General features: G+C 45.2%; 1 protein-coding gene across 3 annotated transcripts in view; it reads right to left on the bottom strand.

Moving 5' to 3' along the window:
- Positions 1-9,841, bottom strand: part of LOC120933518 (flavin-containing monooxygenase FMO GS-OX-like 2) — a 54,703-nt gene extending 44,862 nt beyond the window's left edge. For 2 of the 3 annotated variants that reach the window (XM_040346762.1, XM_040346761.1), the window contains exon 1: positions 9,703-9,841. The gene's annotated coding sequence lies outside the window, so the exon portion shown is untranslated. The remainder of the gene's footprint in view (positions 1-9,702) is intronic. The other variant, XM_040346763.1, reaches the window with a different exon arrangement.
- Between the last annotated feature and the right edge of the window lie 10,093 nt (positions 9,842-19,934).

Genomic DNA, 19,934 nt, shown 5'->3' on the forward strand with positions numbered 1-19,934 from the left:
GCATGATACAGGAGATGTCAGAGGCTGTGAGCATGATACAGGAGATGTCAGAGGCTTTGGGCATGGTACAGAAGATGTCAAGATGGCAGAGGATGTGGGCATGATACAGGAGATGTCAGAGGCAGGGGGCATGGTACAGGAGATGTCAGAGGCTGTGGGCATAGTACAGAAGATTTCACGATATCAGGGGCTACGGGCATGGTACAGGAGATGTCAGGGGCTGCAGTCATGGTACAGGAGATTTCAGGGGCTGCAGGCATGGTACATACAAGAGATCAATGCAGCCTCAACAGTGCCCATCATTGCAGCCTCACTGTACCCATCATTGCAGCCTCACTGTGCCCATCATTGCAGCCTCACTGTGCCCATCATTGCAGCCTCACTGTGCCCATCATTGCAGCCTGACCGTGCCCATCATTGCAGCTTGACCGTGCCCATAATGCAGTCTCACTGCAGTCAGTGTCTGTGCCCAGAGGCGTAGCTAGAACCTTCAGGGCCCCCAAGAAACCATGAAGGGCCCCTTTCGAATGATCCTGGTGTCCTTTTCTCCCATCATGGGGCCCTTAATTTTTGGTCCTGCAGAAGGATTCCTTTTACACAATTGAACTGATTGGACTACCCATTGTTTTGTATGGGGAGGTGGATGTAAACAGACGTGTCCATTTACACCTGCCTGCATCCACTCCAATGAAAAAGATGGATGGAGATTCCCCATCCGTCTAGCAGATTGGATGACAGTCAGACCGGTCCATAGAGAACAGCAGTCTGTGACCGTGTCCACTCTGCACAAGTGGAGCAGGCACGGATCTGTCATCCAGTGGAGTTCCCCCACTGAGCAGGTGGATTTGCTTGTCAGAGTCTGCCCATGTGAAAAGGCTCCAAGGGAGAGCTCTGTGGACTGTAATGTAAAGGGAAACTGATGTAAGGGCCAGTTCACACCAGACACAGTTCCGTACAGTTTTGTGCGCATTTTGACTGCGCTAAAAATGCATGCACTGTGTTTTCCATGTATTTCAATGGCTCTAGTTCACACCATGCAGTTTCCGGTGCAGAAACTGACTGAAAACTGACTGCATGGTGTGAACTAGAGCCAAACAGAGCCATTGAAATGCATGCATTTTGTGTATAAAAAAAAGCATACAGAACTGCGTCTGGAGTGAACTGGCACAAAGAGGTACTCTTGGAATCCTGATGTAAGGGGGTCTCTAATCATCATCCAAAGCCCCCACATACATCGGAGTCCCCTTTTACATCACAGTCCACGGAGCTCTCCCTTGCCAGCCTCTGTGTTTAGAGGCTGGCAAGATGAGAGGAGGGGGGGGGGGGATTTCCCTTACCAACGATGAAGGCTTGGGCCCTGGATTGGTCAGCAAACAAGGCCTACTAGCCTGTGCTATACATAGGCTGGTAGAGCATGCTGGGGATTGTAGTGCACCACACAATGGAAACCCTAGTGGGCTGCTGTGTTGGTTGAGGGACTCTGGAGGTGACAACACACTCTGTTCAGCCCCATCAATGACTGACCCACCTGTGTGCTGCTTTCTTTTCAATCACTGGAAAGTGTCATTAGGAAGCAAGGATTTTAGCTGACCTGGAGAGCTGTGGATCCTCTGTGGAGGGTTGCAGGCAGCATCCATATTACAAGCTGGCCTTTCCTCCACTATCTACCTTCTGCAGGCTGCTCAAGTTTCTCTTTGGGAAGCATGGACTTGGAGGAGCTGCAGAGGATTTAAATGTGGGCGGGGCCACGAGGACACACACGAGGAGTGAGAGGAGAAGATTCTGCTATCTTTATTTTCTTTTCTCTCCTGTCCAACGTCCATGTAAGGATGGGGAGGGCGGGCTGTCAGTGCGGGGTTCGAGCAGTGTTGTGAGTGACAGAGAATACACACTCTGCTCATAACTGAAGCCACATTACACTAGCTTTTGCCCACACACCCCCCCCCCCCCTCCACAGCAGACACGTGCTGGTCTAGGAGGAGGGGGGGGGACTTTTTAATCAGCAGCGTGGCTAAAGTTTCACACTCGCAGCTTGCAGACACACAGCAGGAGATGCCCGCTGTGTGAGTGTGACGTGTAGTGGAGGAGGAGGAGAGAGCGGATCGCTGCAATGCAGCCACAGCTTAGCCCAAAGCAGCCTCAGGGCAGGCAGCCTACCGGGAGATTTCCCGGTCTCCCGCTTGGCCAGTCCGGCCCTGTTGGCCACCTGTCAGTCGGTAACCTAATTGAAACTACCTGAGAAAGATCTAGGCAAGAAGAAGTTCACTGAGGAGAATAGTCTCCATAACCCAAGTCCTGAGGCCAGGTCTGTGGCTGAGGCCAGGTCTGTGGCTGAGGCCTGTTCCTCTCAAAGTTCCGAGTGATACCCTGGCTGCCAGGTCGGTGTGAGAGGCCTGTCCAGGTACACTATACCCACTCCGGCTGGAGTGGCGACGAAGGTAGAGTGTCGTTGGAAGCAGGATTGTTTCCGTATCGTTAAGCCAGAATCTGCTATTTCTTCTCCTCATACATCTTTGCTATCTACCTCATGTTTATTGTTTACCGTGTTGGGTAAAATAAAGCACAAGAAAAGACACCTGCTGTTTGGACATTCCATCATTGCTTCTTTCATCATCTACCCTAGACGCTCACAGAGGTAACACGCCATCCCAATCTATAACCAGCGGCTCCTTCGGGGGTGAGCACTACACTTGGCCTGCTGGAGGTCGGGTGATCAGGGTTTTGTGCCACCTGGACGGCTGTCTGGGTGGACGTGTGTTGTATTGCCTGGACTGCTAAACCAGAGCCTGAGGCCTATCCCGGGGACATCTGGCTGCTAGGCTGTCTAAAGGGCCTATTCAGAAGCAGTAGTGCAGCGCAGGGTTAGGATTGCGGCTTGCAGTCCAACCAGAAGTTACAGTACCTGTCACGATCGGAGGTAGAGAGGAAGCCGTTGCCACTAAGGGACCAACCACCTTATTACCAGGGACCACAGTGAGTAGCTCAAGCAAGTACCAGAGCCGTATTCTCACCAACGGGGGACGGTGAGGAATCAGGGAAACTTCAGCAGGTGTCAAGCGAGGGACCCAGCCAGCGGAGGAGACGTGTCAAGCCAGTGGCCAGTGGGGTGACCGAGCTGGCCAGTGGGGTGACCCTTGATGACTATATACGAGTGCCAAGCTGGGGACCCAGAAGGGAAGTTGGGGTGACGCTTGAGGAAGATACTCAGTGAGAAGATCGGAGGAGCTCAGGAGATCCAGTGGCAGTGGGACCAAGTGACAGACTGGGAGCTCAGCTGAGTTAAAGCGTTAGTAAAGGAATTTTTTCTTTTCATTTAAAATAACAAACATGTTATACCTTCCTCCATTGTGCAGTTTGTTTTGCACAGAGTGGCCCCGATCCACGTCTTCTGGGGTCCCTCGGCGGCTGTCTCTGGTCCTCCCCGCAATTACTCACCACAGTCATGCGAGAGCTCGCATGGTGGTCAGTAATTGTGGGCGCGCTCCCGTGATACAGCAAGCGGCCATAGCCACTCACTGTATCACTCGGCCCCGCCCCTCGTCACTGGATGTGATTGACAGCAGCGCCAGCCAATGGCTGCGCTGCTCTCAATCCATCCGCTCTAGCCAATCAGTGGCCAGGCTGATTGGCAAAGAGGATATCGGGACCGCGTGGGACTTTCGAGGGGTCAGGAAAGTATAACGCGGGCACGGGGGGGGGGGGCTGCAGCATTCAATGTTTTTTCACCTTAATGCATAGATTGCATTAAGGTGAAGAAAAAAAAATTCTTTACAACTCATTTAGGATCTAATAAGGAGATTGTGGAGGAAGTGAAAGCGTTCATTGCAATCTTTGTTAGAAACTGTTCAAGATTGTTGCAATAGAAGACAGCGGTCCTACTTATGCAGACGTGGTGGCCAGCTGGGTGCCTGTGACAGACTCACCCAGTACAGAGGCTTTTGGAGGGGACTGAATGCTAGCCTCTTGCCTTGCGATTATGGGCCCTGGCATTTGGGGGAACGGTGCTTTTTGTGAGCTGTATGCCTGGTTTATATACCGTATTTATCGGCGTATACCGCACACTTTTTTCCCCTTAAAATCAGGGGGAAATCATGGGTGCGCAATATACGCCGATACCCGCGCTGTGTTTGAACGCCGCTGCCGACGCCCTGTGCCGCCTCCTAGCCTTTATGTGAGAGGAGCCGAGCGTGCCCGAGTGTACTGCGCTCAGTATATGTCGGCGGCGGCGTTCAAACACAGCGCGGGAAGCGGGGATCGGCTCAAAAACAGCGTGGGAGATACGGGGAGGACACCACCAGGGCCGCAGACGGACGCCGGACCGGACAAGGCCTTCGGTGGACGCCGGGCAAGACACCAAAACTGTAAATAATTCATTTTTTTTTCCCAGGAATTTCCCTTCTACATTAGGGGTGCGCGCTATAAGCTGGGGCGCGCTATAGCCAGATAAATACGGTATATGTATATATATATATATATATATATTTTTTTTTTTTTTTTTTTTTTTTTTTTTATTATTATTTATAAATCTCTTTATTACATGTTTTTCTTTTTCATATCCAAATGTAACTTTCACATTTATCAGCTTTCTCCAAAAACCATACAAATCATTTCATTACAATTACATACATTATATTCGTACATTGCATACATTTGACCTCTTTCTTAACCCTTTCTTCCATTCGTGTAGTTCCATCCCATTTCCATACCCCCCTACCCTGAAGCCGTTGCTACGTTCTCTATCCAGTTTGCCCATACCTTTCCATATTTCTCCCCGTTTCCTCTATTACAGTATGTCTCCTTGTATGGTGACAGATTGCTATTTACTAAATTTTCCCCACTGCACCAGCGAGGGAGCTTCCACCCTCTTCCAGTTTAATACTATTGCCTTTCTTGCATAGAAGAGCAACAGGCCCACCTGTGTTCTTCTTTCTATAGGGGCCTTGTTTTCCTCTACTAATCCCAATAGGCAGATCTCTGCCTCCAGGTCAAGCTGAACTGATGTTACTTTGTCTATTACTCTCAAGACCTCTCTCCAAAATGACAGTGGCCCGGATTCAGAGAGAATTTACGCCGGCGTATCCATAGATACGCTGCGTAAATTCAAATCTGCGGCGTATCTTCTTTCTGTATTCAGAAAGCAAGATACGCCGACATTAGCCTAAAATACGACTGGCATAAGTCTCTTACGCCGTTGTATCTTAGGGTGCATTCTCACGCTGGCCGCTAGGTGGCGCTCCCGTCATTTTCGGCGTAGAGTATGCAAATTACCTAGTTACGCCGATTCACAAACGTACGTGCGCCCGGCGGTAGTTTTTTTACGTCATTTGCGTAAGGCTTTTTCGGCGTAACGTTGCTCCTGCTATTAGGTGGCGCAGCCAATGTTAAGTATGGACGTCGTTCCAGCTTCGAAATTTTAATTTTTTGCGTTGTTTGCGTAAGTCGTTCGCGAATAGGGCTGGACGTAATTTACGTTCACGTCGAAACCAATGACGTCCTTGCGACGTCATTTGAAGCAATGCACACTGGGACATGTACACGGACGGCGCATTGCGCCGTTTCGTAAATCACATCAGGTCATCACATATTAGCATAAAACACGCCCCCCCTTCCACATTTGAATTACGCGGGCTTACGCCGGCCCCATTTACGTTACGCCGCCGCAACTTACAGAGCAAGTGCAGTATTCACAAAGCACTTGCTCTGTAAGTTGCGTCGGCGTAGCGTAAATACAATACGCTGCGCCACCGTAACATAAAGCGCAGCTACCTGAATCTACCCCACTATCTTCGGACAGGACCAAAAGACATGAATAAAGTTTTTGATGGAATTTGATGGAAATATTTTGAACAATTTATACGGTGTGTAGTAACTTCCGGACCGCCGCATGTACATATACGTCGGCAGAATGGCACAGACAGGCACATTGGCGTACCTGTACGTCCCTGCCTAGACGTGGGTCGGGGGTCCGATCGGGACCCCCCCTGGTACATGCGGCGGTTCCCGTGGCTGTCCGAGCGATCCGGGACGAGGGCGTGGCTATTCGTTTCTAGCCGCCCCCTCGCGATCGCTCCCCGGAGCTGAAGAATGGGGAGAGCCGTATGTAAACACGGCTTCCCCGTTCTTCACTGTGGCGGCTGCATCGATCGAGTGATCCCTTTTATAGGGAGACTCGATCGATGACGTCAGACCTACAGCCACACCCCCCCACAGTTGTAAACATGACTAGGTGAACCCTAACTCCTACTGCACCCCCTGTGGTTAACTCCCAAACTGCAACTGTCATTTTCACAATAAACAATGCAATTTAAATGCATTTTTTGCTGTGAAAATGACAATGGTCCCAAAAATGTGTCGAAATTGTCCGAAGTGTCCGCCATAATGTCACAGTCACGAAAAAAAATCGCTGATCGCCGCCATTAGTAGTAAAAAAAAAAAATAATAAAACTATCCCCTATTTTGTAAACGCTATAAATTTTGCGCAAACCAATGGATAAACGCTTATTGCGATTTTTTTTTACCAAAAATAGGTAGAAGAATACGTATTGGCCTAAACTGAGGAAAAAAAAATTATATATGTTTTTGGTGGATATTTATTATAGCAAAAAGTAAAAAATATTGAATTTTTTTCAAAATTGTCGCTCTATTTTTGTTTATAGCGCAAAAAATAAAAACCGCAGAGATGATCAAATACCACCAAAAGAAAGCTCTATTTGTGGGGAAAAAAGGACGTCAATTTTGTTTGGGAGCCACGTCGCACGACCGCGCAATTGTCTGTTAAAGCGACGCAGTGCCGAATTGTAAAAACCCCTTGGGTCATTTAGCAGCATATTGGTCCGGTCCTTAAGTGGTTCAATTGAATTCATTTGTCTCAAAGCGAGACTAATATCTGGAATGGAAATTTATATATCTCCCCCCAGTTTTCTACTGATAATTTTTTTTTTCTTACCCAACATTCACACAATTTATTCATATCTGATGGTTCCGTCTTTACTAGATAAGTATTTATAGTTGAAATGCTCCCTTTTTCCCTTTTTTCTTTCTCACCATTTGTTCTAAACCTGTTTCTATTATCTGTGGAATACCCTCAGGGAACTGAGCTGACAGGGCGTGTACCAACTGCATATGTCTAAAAAAGTCGTTTTCAGGCACATTCCATTTTTGTCTCATTTCTGCAAATGAGGCTATTTTCCCCTCAAATATTACTTGTGATATTTTTTTTTACTTCAAATTTTGTCCATGCTCTAGGATCCTGAATAGATGCTAGGGGCCAGATCCACAAAGAAATTACGCCGGCGTATCTCTTGATACGCCGCGTAATTTCAAATTTTGCGCGTCGTATCTTTGTTTTGTATCCACAAAACAAGATACGACGGCATCTCGGCTAGATCCGACAGGCGTACGTCTTAGTACGCCGTCGGATCTAAGCTGCAATTTTTCGGCGGCCGCTAGGTGGCGTTCCTGTCGAAATCCACGTCGAGTATGCAAATTAGCTAGTTACGGCGATCCACGAACATACGTCGGCCCGGCGCATTTTTTTTCGTCGTTTGCGTTCGGCTTTTTCCGGCGTATAGTTAAAGCTGCTGTTCTGAGGCGTACTCAATGTTAAGTATGGCCGTCCTTCCCGCGTAAAATGTTTTACGTCGTTTGCAAAAGTCGTTTGCGAATAGGAATTTGCGTAGAATGATGTCACCGTCGTAAGCATTGGCTGGTTCCGGTTTAATTTCGAGCATGCGCACTGGGATACCCCCACGGACGGCGCATGCGCAGTTAAAAAAAAAAACTTTGTTTACGTCGGGTCACGACGTATTTACATAAAACACGCCCCCATCACATCCATTTGAATTCCGCGCCCTTACGCCGCAAGAGATACAAGTAAGTAAGTAAATAAGTTACGGCGCGAATTCTTTGTGGATTAAAAAAAAAAGATAAGTTACGGCGGCGTAGTGTATCTTAGATACGCTGCGCACGGCGCAAAGGTACGTGGATCTGCCCCTAGATGTGTAAGTTCAGGATTTCTCCATAATGGAGTATTTGGGGACAGGTCTGTTTTTAAATTACTCTCCCTTGCCATACCGACTTTCCATGACTTTACTGTTGTTATCATTGACGGGGTTAGTTCTCGCCTATATTTTAGCCCACGAAATGGCAGTGCCTGCAGTGCCTCCAAAGACTGGATATATATAAAATATTTCTACTATATATTATTAATAATAATAATAATAATAATAATAATTTTACTGTAAAAAAAAAAAAGAATAATAATAATATACTATTATTATTATTAACCACTACAGATCCGCGCTATCGTCAAAAGACGTCTGCAGCGCGGACCTGAAGTGCCGGGAGGACGTCTTTGGACGTCCTATTGTTTACATTACCCGCGCGCGCCGCTGGGGGGCGTGCAGCGGGTAAACACTGTCCCGGCGCATCGCTGGGAAGCCGATGCGTGTACCTGGCGGCCGCGATGTCTGCCGGGTACACGCGATCGGCGGGAACACAGCAGGGACGTGGAGCTCTGTGTGTAAACACAGAGCTCCACGTGCTGTCAGAGGAGAGGAGACCGATCTGTGTCTCTTGTACATAGAGACACAGCATCGGTCACCTCCCCCAGTCACCCCCCTCCCCCCACACAGTTAGAACACACCCAGGGAATACATTTAACCCCTTCCCCACCCCCTAGTGTTAACCCCTTCCCTACCAGTCACATTTATACAGTAATTAGTGCATTTTTATAGCACTGATCGCTGTATAAATGTGAATGGCCCCAAAATTGTGTCAAAAGTGTCTGATATGTCCGCCGCAATATCGCAATATCGCAGGCCTGATAAAAAAAAAAAAATCGCAGATCGCCGCCATTACTAGTAAAAAATTAAAAATAAAAAATAAATCATAAATCTATCCCCTATTTTGTAGGCGCTATAACTTTTGCGCAAACCAATCGATAAACGCTTATTGCGATTTTTTAACAAAAATATGTAGAATAATACGTATCAGCCTAAACCGAGGAAAAAAAATATAAAGAAAAAAAATGGGATATTATTATAACAAAAAGTAAAAAATATTGTGTTTTTTTTCAAAATTTTGTCTTTTTCTGTTTGTAGCACAAAAAATAAAAATCGCAGAGATGATAAAATACCACCAAAAGAAAGCTCTATTTGTGGGAAAAAAATAATAAAAATATAATTTGGGTACAGTGTTGTATGACCGCGCAATTGTCATTCAAAATGCGTCAGCGCTGAAAGCTGAAAATTGGTCTGGGCACGAAGGGGGGTTTAAGTGCCCAGTAATGAAGTGGTTAATAATATATTATAGCATTATAGGGTTAAATCAGATGGCGAGGAGGTGAAATAACGCCTCCTCACTGCCTGTCAAATGTCCTCTGAACAGTGAATTGAGCACAAATCACTCTTCAGAGGGAACCCGCACTCCAATGCCAGTGTGGGAGAGCCCATAAAATAAAATAAATTCTCAATTTGTAGGAAATAACATCTTTCATTGGTGAACTCATTGTATCATTATCAGAAATGAAAGATTCCTCCCTTGCACAGTAATATTTTTTACCTATGATGATACAATAATATACAAAGTTGCAATCACTCCCACTGCAAACATTTGTATAAAAACTAAACTAGAAAAGTTACTAAATGGCATCACCTGGGAGGGAAAACTTTATTTATAAACGGACTCTAAAGGCAGACTGACCTGAATCCTTCCTGATGATCTCTGCACTGTAGGGGGAAATCTTCGCTGCTACTGACAACTCCAGTCCTGGAATGACTTTTGCACACAGCAGAGTCACATGCAGGCTTCCTATTGGCTGCAGCCATGCAAGGAAGTCAGCTGTTCTGCTGTAAGGCAGTCTGGGAGTCGTAGTCCAGGGCTCAGTATGCAGGACCTGAACTGTTCCCATGTTATGCCACATGGCCCTTTAAATCTTAAAGGGACCTAAAAGCTCATCGCACACGTTACAATGTGATTGTACCGTCTCCTTTAGATCTACCATACTAACAACAACTATTTAAAGCAAGGGGTCAGATCCAAATTGGTTGGATAGATTAGGTCTTCATAACACAAGACTTTCCGTCATGCGTGTCACGAACGCGGGCAGAATCATGCGTTTCCAACACGCACAGAAACTCGCTGCTCGTTAGCAGACATGAGACGGTTCTTAATGGCACCCCCACATCGGCACAATTTAAAAAAAGGGTCGGGGGATTTTGTTTCTCGCAGGTAGGGTAGCCCATTAAAATGAACGGGCTGCTCTTCACATCGCACACATATACTATATTCCTAAAAGTACTGGTGTAATACTATATAATATACTATATTGGTATATAATAAAATACAATAATAGTATAATAATAATAGTATATTAATAATAATATATATCAATAGCATATTAATAATAATATTATCCAGTAATATAATAGTATAAAAATATAATATATTATGTACAATATAGTAGTAATATATATGTATATATTTATATTATAGTATAATAGTAATAATACAATAGCAACAATAATAATAATAGAAATAATAATAATAATAATAGTATAATAATAATTATATATATATATATATATATATATATATATATATATATATATATATATATATATATATATATATCATAATAATAGTAATAATAGTATATTAATAATAATAGTATCCAATAATAAAATAGTATAAAAATATAATATATAATGTAGTAATATATATGTATATATTTATTTTTATAATATAATGGTAATAATATAATAGCAATTATAATAATAATAATAATAATAATAATAATAGTACATTAACCACTTGACCACTGGGCACTTAAACCCCCTTCCTAACCAGACCAATTTTCAGCTTTGGGTGCTCTCACAATTTGAATGACAATTACTCAGTCATACAACATTGTACCCATATGAAATTTTTGTCCTTTTTTTCACATAAATAGAGCTTTCTTTTGGTGGTATTTGATCACCATTGGGTTTTTTTGTTTTTTTTTTGCGCTATCCCCCCAGTGAAATCCCCCCAGGTGCAAACACCCCCCCCCCTTCCCATTAAGTGAAATCCCCCCAGAGCCGCGTGCGGGCCGCACCCCCGCACCCCCCTTAGCAACACCTCTGCCCGAGACTCACTTACCGAACCCCTGGGGTTCGGTCGAACCCAGGTTAACCACTTCCCGACCTCCTCATGTACATTTACGTCGGCAGAATGGCACGGACAGGCAATATTTAAGTTTATTTTGCAAAGCAAATATACAAAAATCAAATACTTTCAACGTACCTGTACGTGCCTGCCTAGACGTGGGTGGGGGGTCCGATCGGGACCCCCCCCCCGGTACATGCGGAGGTCGGGTCCGCTCGGGGAGCGATCCGGGACGACCGGGCGCGGCTATTTGTTTATAGCCGCTCCGTCGCGATCGCTCCCCGGAGCTGAAGAACGGGGAGAGCCGTATGTAAACACGGCTTCCCCGTGCTTCACTGTGGCGGCGAATCGATCGAGTGATCCCTTTTATAGGGAAGACTCGATCGATGGTGTCAGTCCTACAGCCACACCCCCCTACACTAGTAAACACATACACAGTGATCCCAAAATGTTACAGCGCCCCCTGTGTTTAACTCCCAAACTGCAACTGTCATTTTCACAATAAACAATGCAATTTAAATGCATTTTGTGCTGTGAAAATGACAATGGTCCCAAAAATGTGTCAAAATTGTCCGAAGTGTCTGCCATAATGTCGCAGTCACGAAAAAAAATCGCTGATCGCCGCCATTACTAGTAAAAAAAATAAAAAAAATAAAAATGCAAAAAAACTATCCCCTATTTTGTAAACGCTATACGCTTTTTTTTTTACCAAAAATAGGTAGAAGAATACGTATCGGCCTAAACTGAGGAAAACAAAAATGTTATATATGTTTTTGGGGGATATTTATTACAGCAAAAAGTAAAAAATATTGAATTTTTTTTAAAATTGTCGCTCTACTTTTGTTTATAAAAATAAAAACCGCAGAGGTGATCAAATACCACCAAAAGAAAGCTCTATTTGTGGGGAAAAAAGGACGCCAATTTTGTTTGGGAGCCACGTCGCACGACCGCGCAATTGTCTGTTAAAGCGACGCAGTCCCGAACTGTAGCCTGCATATTGGTCCGGGGCTTAAGTGGTTAAGAACCACTGTACTAGAGCAAGTAGCACACCTATACCAGTGCTTGAAAGGACTTTTGTGGACCTGTTAGGTAGCGATTTGTGTTGCTAAACTCTGTCCCTGCTCCAAACAGCACCCTGTCCCTACACTGACAAAAAGTAAATGAATGTATTAGACAGTTAGGCTCGATTCACACCTATACATGTTGCTTTTGTCCGTTTTTGCAGTGCTTTTTGTGGTGCTTGCTGCGTTTTTTGATGTGCGTTTTTACCGCGATTTGCGTTTTTTTTTTTTTACATCAATTTAATTTTTTTTTCAATTCCTTTAACAACCAGCTATAAACAGGTTAAAAAAACAAAACGCAAAAAGTGGTAAAAACGTGGTACTTGCGTTTTGGATGCGGGTCCATTGAATTCTATTACATGCAAAACGCTGCTTTTTGCGGGGAAAAAGTCCCCGACCCTTTCCAAAAATGCAGAGGCACAAAAAAGCATTGATGTGAACATGTTCCATAGGAACCCATGTTAAAAAATTTCCCTGCTTTTCTGCAAAATGCAAAATGCACCAAAAAACGCATTAGTGTGAATCGAGCCTTAGACACCTATATACTAGAGCAAGAAGCACACCAAAACCAGTCCTTAACTAGTTGCCGACCAACCGCCGTCATTCTACGGCGGCAGGTCGGCTCTCCTGGGCGAGAGCCCGTAGCTCTACGTCAGCTCTTTTAGTGGCCACTAGGGGAGCGCGCGTGCCCCCCGCTCGTCCGTGACTCCCGTGCGGGTGCCCGGCAGGCGCGATCGCCGCCGGGCACCCGCAATTGCTCGTTACAGAGCGGGAAACAGGAGCTGTGTGTGTAAACACACAGCTCCCGGTCCTGTCAGGGGGGGGAAACGCTGATCCTCTGTTCATACAATGTATGAACAGAAGATCAGTGTTTCCCCTAGTGAGGCCACCCCCCCCCCACAGTAAGAACACACCCAGGGAACATACTTAACCCCTTCTCCGCCCCCTAGTGTTAACCCCTTCACTGCCAGTTGCATTTTTATAGTAATCCAATGCATTTTTATAGTGATCGCTATGTTTACACACGGCTCTCCCTGTTCTTCAGCTCTGGGGACCGATCGCGGGACTCCAGCGGCGATCGGGTCTGCGACCCACGGCTGGACAATAGCACAGCACGTACCTGTACGTGCTTGTGCCCAGCCGTGCCATTCTGCCAACGTATATGTGCAGGAGGCGGTCCTTAAGTGGTTAAATATTCCGAAATTTCAATTTCAAATTTTTGAATTTCCCAAATTCGGAAATGGAAAAATTAGAAAATTTCGGGATAAACAAATTTGTTAAAATTCATTCAAAAACGAATTCGGAAATAAATGAATTGTACACGTCTACCTGCAATCACAGGGTCCACACCAGTGTTGTGGAAAAGACGATTGTATATCCCCCCCCCCCCACCACACATTTTGTCCTAGGATGACAATGCACCCTTCTGTATCAAGACAGCAGAAACAGGATAGGACTACATAACCCCTCCCTGCTCTTAAATTACCTATAGCATAGGGGTGTGATTGTGTAGTGCTCAGTGCTAACAATCAACCAGTATTCGAATAGATATAACAAAATATTTTCTATGGTACAGAATTTTTAAAGGGGTTGTACATTCTATACATTAAGATAAAAAGCCTTCTGTGTGCAGCAGTCCCCCCTAACACTTACCTGAGGTCCCTCTCTGTCCAGCGATGTCCACGAGTGCCTCAGCCAACCCGGGAAGTCAGTTAGCCAATCAGGAGAGAGAGGGGGGGCGAGGCCGAACTGCAGCTCCATGTGTGAATGGACACACAGAGCTGCAGCTCGGCTGACCCCATGGGCGTCCGCTCCATAGGGCAAGGGGGGGCAAATGATCCCCCCTGGAAAATAAAGAAGGTGTTTAAGAGTCTCATGGCTGCGGGCTGTCTGAGCAGTCTTGGGCCGGATGTCACACAGGCACAGCGAGCAGAGTGAAGCCGCCTCCCCTCCTGTGTTTATGTGTACACAGGGGAGGGAACCTGCTGCTTGTTCTGCGCTGATGGCTGATCTGAAGTACTGAATGGGATGGGGGAGGGGAGTCTGTGCTGAAGGGGGGGTTTGTGCTGAATGGGGGGTCCATCTGTGCTGAAGGGGGGTCTGTGCTTAAAGGGGGTCTGTGCGGAATGGGGGTGGTCTGTGCTGAAGGGGGGTCCATCTGTGCTGAATGGAGGGGTCTGTGCATAATGGGGGGGGTCCATCTGTACTGAATGGTGGGGTCTGTGCATAATGGGGGGGGTCCATCTGTACTGAATGGTGGGGTCTGTGCTGAAGGGGGGTCTGTACATTCTCAAGGCTATATTTATATGGGCATTGAGTGAAGCTGAATTATCTCAAGAGCTATTTCACACTGCCAGCTGGCTGCGTTATCGGTAAAGCGCAGCTAAAAAGCGTCATTTTACCATCGTTTTAGCTGCGCTATTCGGCCATTAGCGAGGCACTTTTAACCCCCGCTTGCGTTTGAAGAAAGGGTTAAATGCGACTGTATCGCCGTTGCCGAAGTGCCCCCCCCCCTGAAAAAATTTCAGCGGATGCCCATGGCTGACCCCACAGCAAGCTGCTTGCTGGGGGGGGGGGGGCATTTAACAGGAGGGAGGGGTCAGGATCACAGAAGATTGACCCAAGAAGAGGAGGATTCGGGCTGCTCTGTGCAAATCCACTACTCAGAGGAGGTATGACAGGTTTGTTATTTTTATAGGGGGGAAAAAAGGAGACTTTACAATCACTTTAACCCCTTCGTGCCTAAGGGTAAAAAAATGTTAAAGAAACAAAAAAAAAAAGTATGCATTAAGGACAAATTGGGCTTTTTTCTGAAAACCGACTGCTGCCATAACAATGGTATTCAACGTCAAAGTACGAATATATGATGACGGTGGGCGGTCCAGAAGCAGTTAAATAAATCTTGCAATGCAAGCAATGTATTACTAACATATCGCCATCCAGTGGCCAAGATATCTCAGTGCAACCAAGACAGGACCTTGTATTTCAGCATGTTCTCATTAGGTCTTCAAAGGAAACGTCTCCCAGAAAAAGAAGAGACAGTAACAATAACTATGTACTAAGCACAGCGACCCGGTGGTTAGCACTTCTGCCTTCCTTGCAGCACTGGGCATTTGTAAAAGAACACACCGGGTGCGCAAACGCCTAGTGCATTACCCAAGGTTTATTAAAAGAAACCAAATAGCCAAATGAATTCTCACAAAGGACGGATGTAATCAGGGCCGATCCGCCCTATAGGCTCACTATGCAAGCCGCTTAGGGCCCCGCAAAGCTGTGGAGGGCCCCCCGAATTACTAGAGGCCCCGCCTGGTGAGAAGTCATTTTCGGCCCCTCACCCCACTTCTCAACTCGCTGGCTGCATGGGAGAAGAGGGTAAGACGTCAGCAACCCCTGCTTCTCTCTTTAATGAAAGATGTAATTTCGTCATTTTCGGCAGCCCCCCGCTTCTCAACTTTAATGTGACATGTCATTTTGCTTAGGGCCCCAGGAAGGGAGCACATGAAGTAAGGGAGATGCAAAAAAAAAAAAAAAAAAAGCCAAGACACCAACTGAAATCTATCAGTAATTAGAAAGCAATCCTGCCCCTTGTCAGTGCAAATTAATATCGGCTGGTTCAGTCTCAACTGATGGCCTATAAAAAGGTGTCTCATTACCAAGGTGTCACACAAGAAACATCTCATGATGGGTTCACAACCTTATTGTTGCAAAACATACTGGGCCGGATTCAGATACATTGGCGTATCTGTCCGGCCCGCGTAACGTATCTCTGATACGTTACGCCGCTCTTACTTTGGGCGCAAGTTCTTTATTCACAAAGAACTTGCGCCCTTAGTTAGAGCGGCGTAGCGTATGTGTTGCGGCGTAAGGCCGCGTAATTCAAATGGGGATGTAGGGGGTGTGTTTTATTTAAATTTCCCTTGACCCCGCGTTTTTTACGTTCTACTTGAACGGCGCATGCGCCATCCGTAAAATCTCCCAGTGTGCATGGCTCTAAATGACGTCACAAGGACGTCAGTGCTTTCGTCGTGAACGTAAATTACGTCCATCGGTATTCGCGAACGACTTACGCAAACGGCGTAAAAATGTCAAAACTCGTCGCGGGAACGACGGCCATACTTAACATTGGCTGCGCCTCATAGACCCAGGGGTAACTATACGCCGGAAAAAGCCGAATGCAAACAGCGTAAAAAAAAAAGCGACGGGTGGTCGTTCGTTTCTGAATCGGCGTAACTCCTCATTTGCATATTTGTCGCGTAATAATACGGAAGTGCCACCTAGCGACCAGCCTGGAATTGCAGCCTAAGATCCGACTGTGTAAGACACTTACACCTGTCGGATCTTAGGGATATCTATGCGTAACCTGATTCTATGAATCAGGCGCATAGATACGACCGTCGGAACTCAGAGATACGCCGTCGTATCTCTTTCTGAATCCGGCCCACTGATGGCATTGGCTACCAAAGGATTTTTAAACTTCAGAATGTTCCAGTGAGCACTGTTGGGGCCATAATCCAGAAGTGGAAAGAACATAATTTCACCATAAACCGGCCACAACCAGGTGCTCCTCACAATATTTCTGTCAGAGGAGAGAAAAGAATTATCAGAAGAGTTGTCCAAGAGCCAAGGAACACGTGTGGAGAGCTTCAGAAAGACCTGGAATTAGCAGGTACAATCGTTTCAAAGAAAACAATAAGAAATGCAATCAACCGCCACGACCTGTAGGCACGCTCACCACGCAAGACTCCATTGCTGAAGAAAAAAGCATGTCGAAGCTCGTTTAAAGTTTGGTGCACACACTTTAGACAAGCCTGTGAAATAAGCCTGGAAAATAAAGTCTGGTCAGATGAGACCAAAATGTAATCCTTTGGATGCCACAAAACACAACATGTTTTGAGGCCAAAAGGCACTGCTAATCATGCCAAAAAATACCCCCCATACCAACAGTGAAGTTTGGAGGTGGGAACATCATGGTGGATAGAAAACTGTCTGAAAGACAGAATTCAGAGAGTCGTGGTTAATGATTCTTACTCTGAATGGTCCAATGTTATCAGTGGTGTACCCCAAGGTTCAGTGCTGGGACCCTTACTTTTCAATATCTTTATAAATGATATTGGGTCTGGGATCAAATGTAACATTTCTGTCTTTGCAGATGACACCAAGCTATGCAGTGGAATAACGTCCTTACAGGATGTCGCCAATTTACAAGCCGACCTCAATGCTCAGTCTAATTGGGCGAGTGGCAGATGAGGTTTAATGTAGATAAATGTAAAGTTATGCACTTGGGGGCTAAGAATATGCATGCATCATACATACTAGGGGGAGTAGATCTGGGGGGATCTGTAGTGGAGAAGGATCTGGGGGTTTTAGTTGATCATAAGCTCAATAACATGCAATGCCAAGCTGCGGTTTCCAAAGCGAGCAAAGTCCTTTCTTGTATTAAGAGAGGTATGGACTCCAGAGACAGAGATATCATTTTGCCCCTGTTCAAATCATTAGTAAGACCTCATCTGGAATATGCAGTTCAGTTTTGGGCACCAGTTCTCAAAAAGGATATTGGGGAACTAGAGAAAGTGCAGAGAAGGGCAACCAAACTGATAAGAGGCATGGAGGAACTCAGCTATGAGGAAAGATTAGAAGAACTACATTTATTCACTCTTGAGAAGAGGAGAATAAGGGGGGGTATGATCAACATGTACAAATATATAAGGGGTCCATATAGTGTACTTGGTGTTGAGTTATTCACTTTACGGTCAACACTGAGGACAAGGGGGCACTCTTTACGTCTAGAGGAAAAGAGATTTCAACTCCAAATACGGAAAGGTTTTTTCACAGTAAGAGCTGTGAAAATGTGGAACAGACTCCCTCCAGAGGTGGTTCTGGCCAGCTCAGTAGATTGATTTAAGAAAGGCCTGGATTATTTCCTAAATGTACATAACATAACTGAGTACTAAGATTTGTAGGTAAAGTTGATCCAGGGTAAATCCGATTGCCTCTCGGGGGATCAGGAAGGAATTTTTTCCCCTGCTGTAGCAAATTGAATCATGCTTTGCTGGGGTTTTTTGCCTTCCTCTGGATCAACTGTGGGTATGGAGTTGGGTGTATGGGATTTTACTGTGTTTTTTATTTTGTTTTTTTATTTTTTGTGGTTGAACTGGATGGACTTGTGTCTTTTTTCAACCTGACTAACTATGTAACTATGTGTGGGTCTGCTGCCATCTACCAGGGTGATGAAGATGAAATGAGGGAGGACATTTCAGCCAGACAATGATCCCAAACACAAAGCCAAGGAAACTCTCAATTGGTTTCAAAGAAAGAAAATAAAGCTGCTAGAATGGCCCAGCCAATCACTTGACTTAAATCCAATAGAAAAATCTATGGAATGAACTAAAAGATCAGAGTTCATAGAAGAGGTCCATGGAACTTTCAAGATTTGAAGAAGGTTTGTGTGGAAGAAATGGGCCAAAATCCCAGCCGAGCAACGAATGCGACTAGTTTCTCCATACAGGAGGCGTCTTCAGGTCGTCATTACCAACAAAGGATTTTGTATGGAGTATTAAATACATTTCAGTTGGCGTGTTCAATACTTTTTCCCTGTGTCCTTCCATTTTATTACACAGAACTTCATTTCTGAACTTATTTGGTGTCTTTGTATGTATGGATTACATGGGTTGGTACCGATATGTGGTGAATATTTCATGTCAATAGCACCTTTAGAAATTCATTTGCCTAGGAAAAATGGTGATGTGTTAACCACTTAAGGACCGCCTCCTGCACATATACGTCGGCAGAATGGCACGGCTGGGCACAAGCACGTACAGGTACGTCCTCTTTAAGTGCCCAGCCATGGGTCATGGGTGCGCGCCCGCGACCTGGTCCGAAGCTCAGTGACCGCGGACCAGATCACTGCTGGAGTCCCGCGATCGGTCCCCGCAGCTGAAGAACTGGGAGAGCTGTGTGTAAACACAGCTTCCCCGTTCTTCACTGTGGTGCCATCATTGATTGTGTTTCCCTATAAAAGGGAACACACGATCGATGACGTCACACCTACAGCCACACCCCCCTACAGTTAGAAACACAAATGAGGTCACACCTAACCCCTTCAGCGCCCCCTTGTTAACTCCCAAACTGCAATTGTCATTTTCACCGTAAACAATGCATTTTTAATGCATTTTTTGCTGTGAAAATGACAATGGTCCCAAAAATGTGTCAAAATTGTCCGAAGTGTCCGCCATAATGTCGCAGTCAAGAAAAAAAAAAATAAAATTAATAAAAATGCAATAAAACTATCCCCTATTTTGTAAACGCTATACATTTTGCGCAGACCAATCGTTAAACGCTTATTGCGATTTTATTTACCAAAAATAGGTAGAAGAATACGTATCGGCCTAAACTGAGGAAACATTTTTTTTTTATATATTTTTGGGGGATATTTATTATAGCAAAAAGTAAAAAATATTGATTTTTTTTCAAAATTGTCACTCCATTTTTGTTTATAGCGCAAAAAATAAAAACTGCAGAGGTGATCAAATACCACCAAAAGAAAGCTCTATTTGTGAAAAAAAAGGACGCCAATTTTGTTTGGGAGCCACATCGCGCAATTGTCAGTTAAAGCGACGCAGTGCCGAATCGCAAAAACTGGCCAGGTCCTTTAGCTGCCTAAAGGTTCGGGTCTTAAGTGGTTAAATACAGTCAAACCTTGGATTGCGAGCATAATTCGTTCCGGAAAAA

The sequence above is a fragment of the Rana temporaria genome, chromosome 3 (genome assembly GCF_905171775.1).
Source record: "Rana temporaria chromosome 3, aRanTem1.1, whole genome shotgun sequence".
Lineage (NCBI taxonomy): Eukaryota > Metazoa > Chordata > Amphibia > Anura > Ranidae > Rana > Rana temporaria.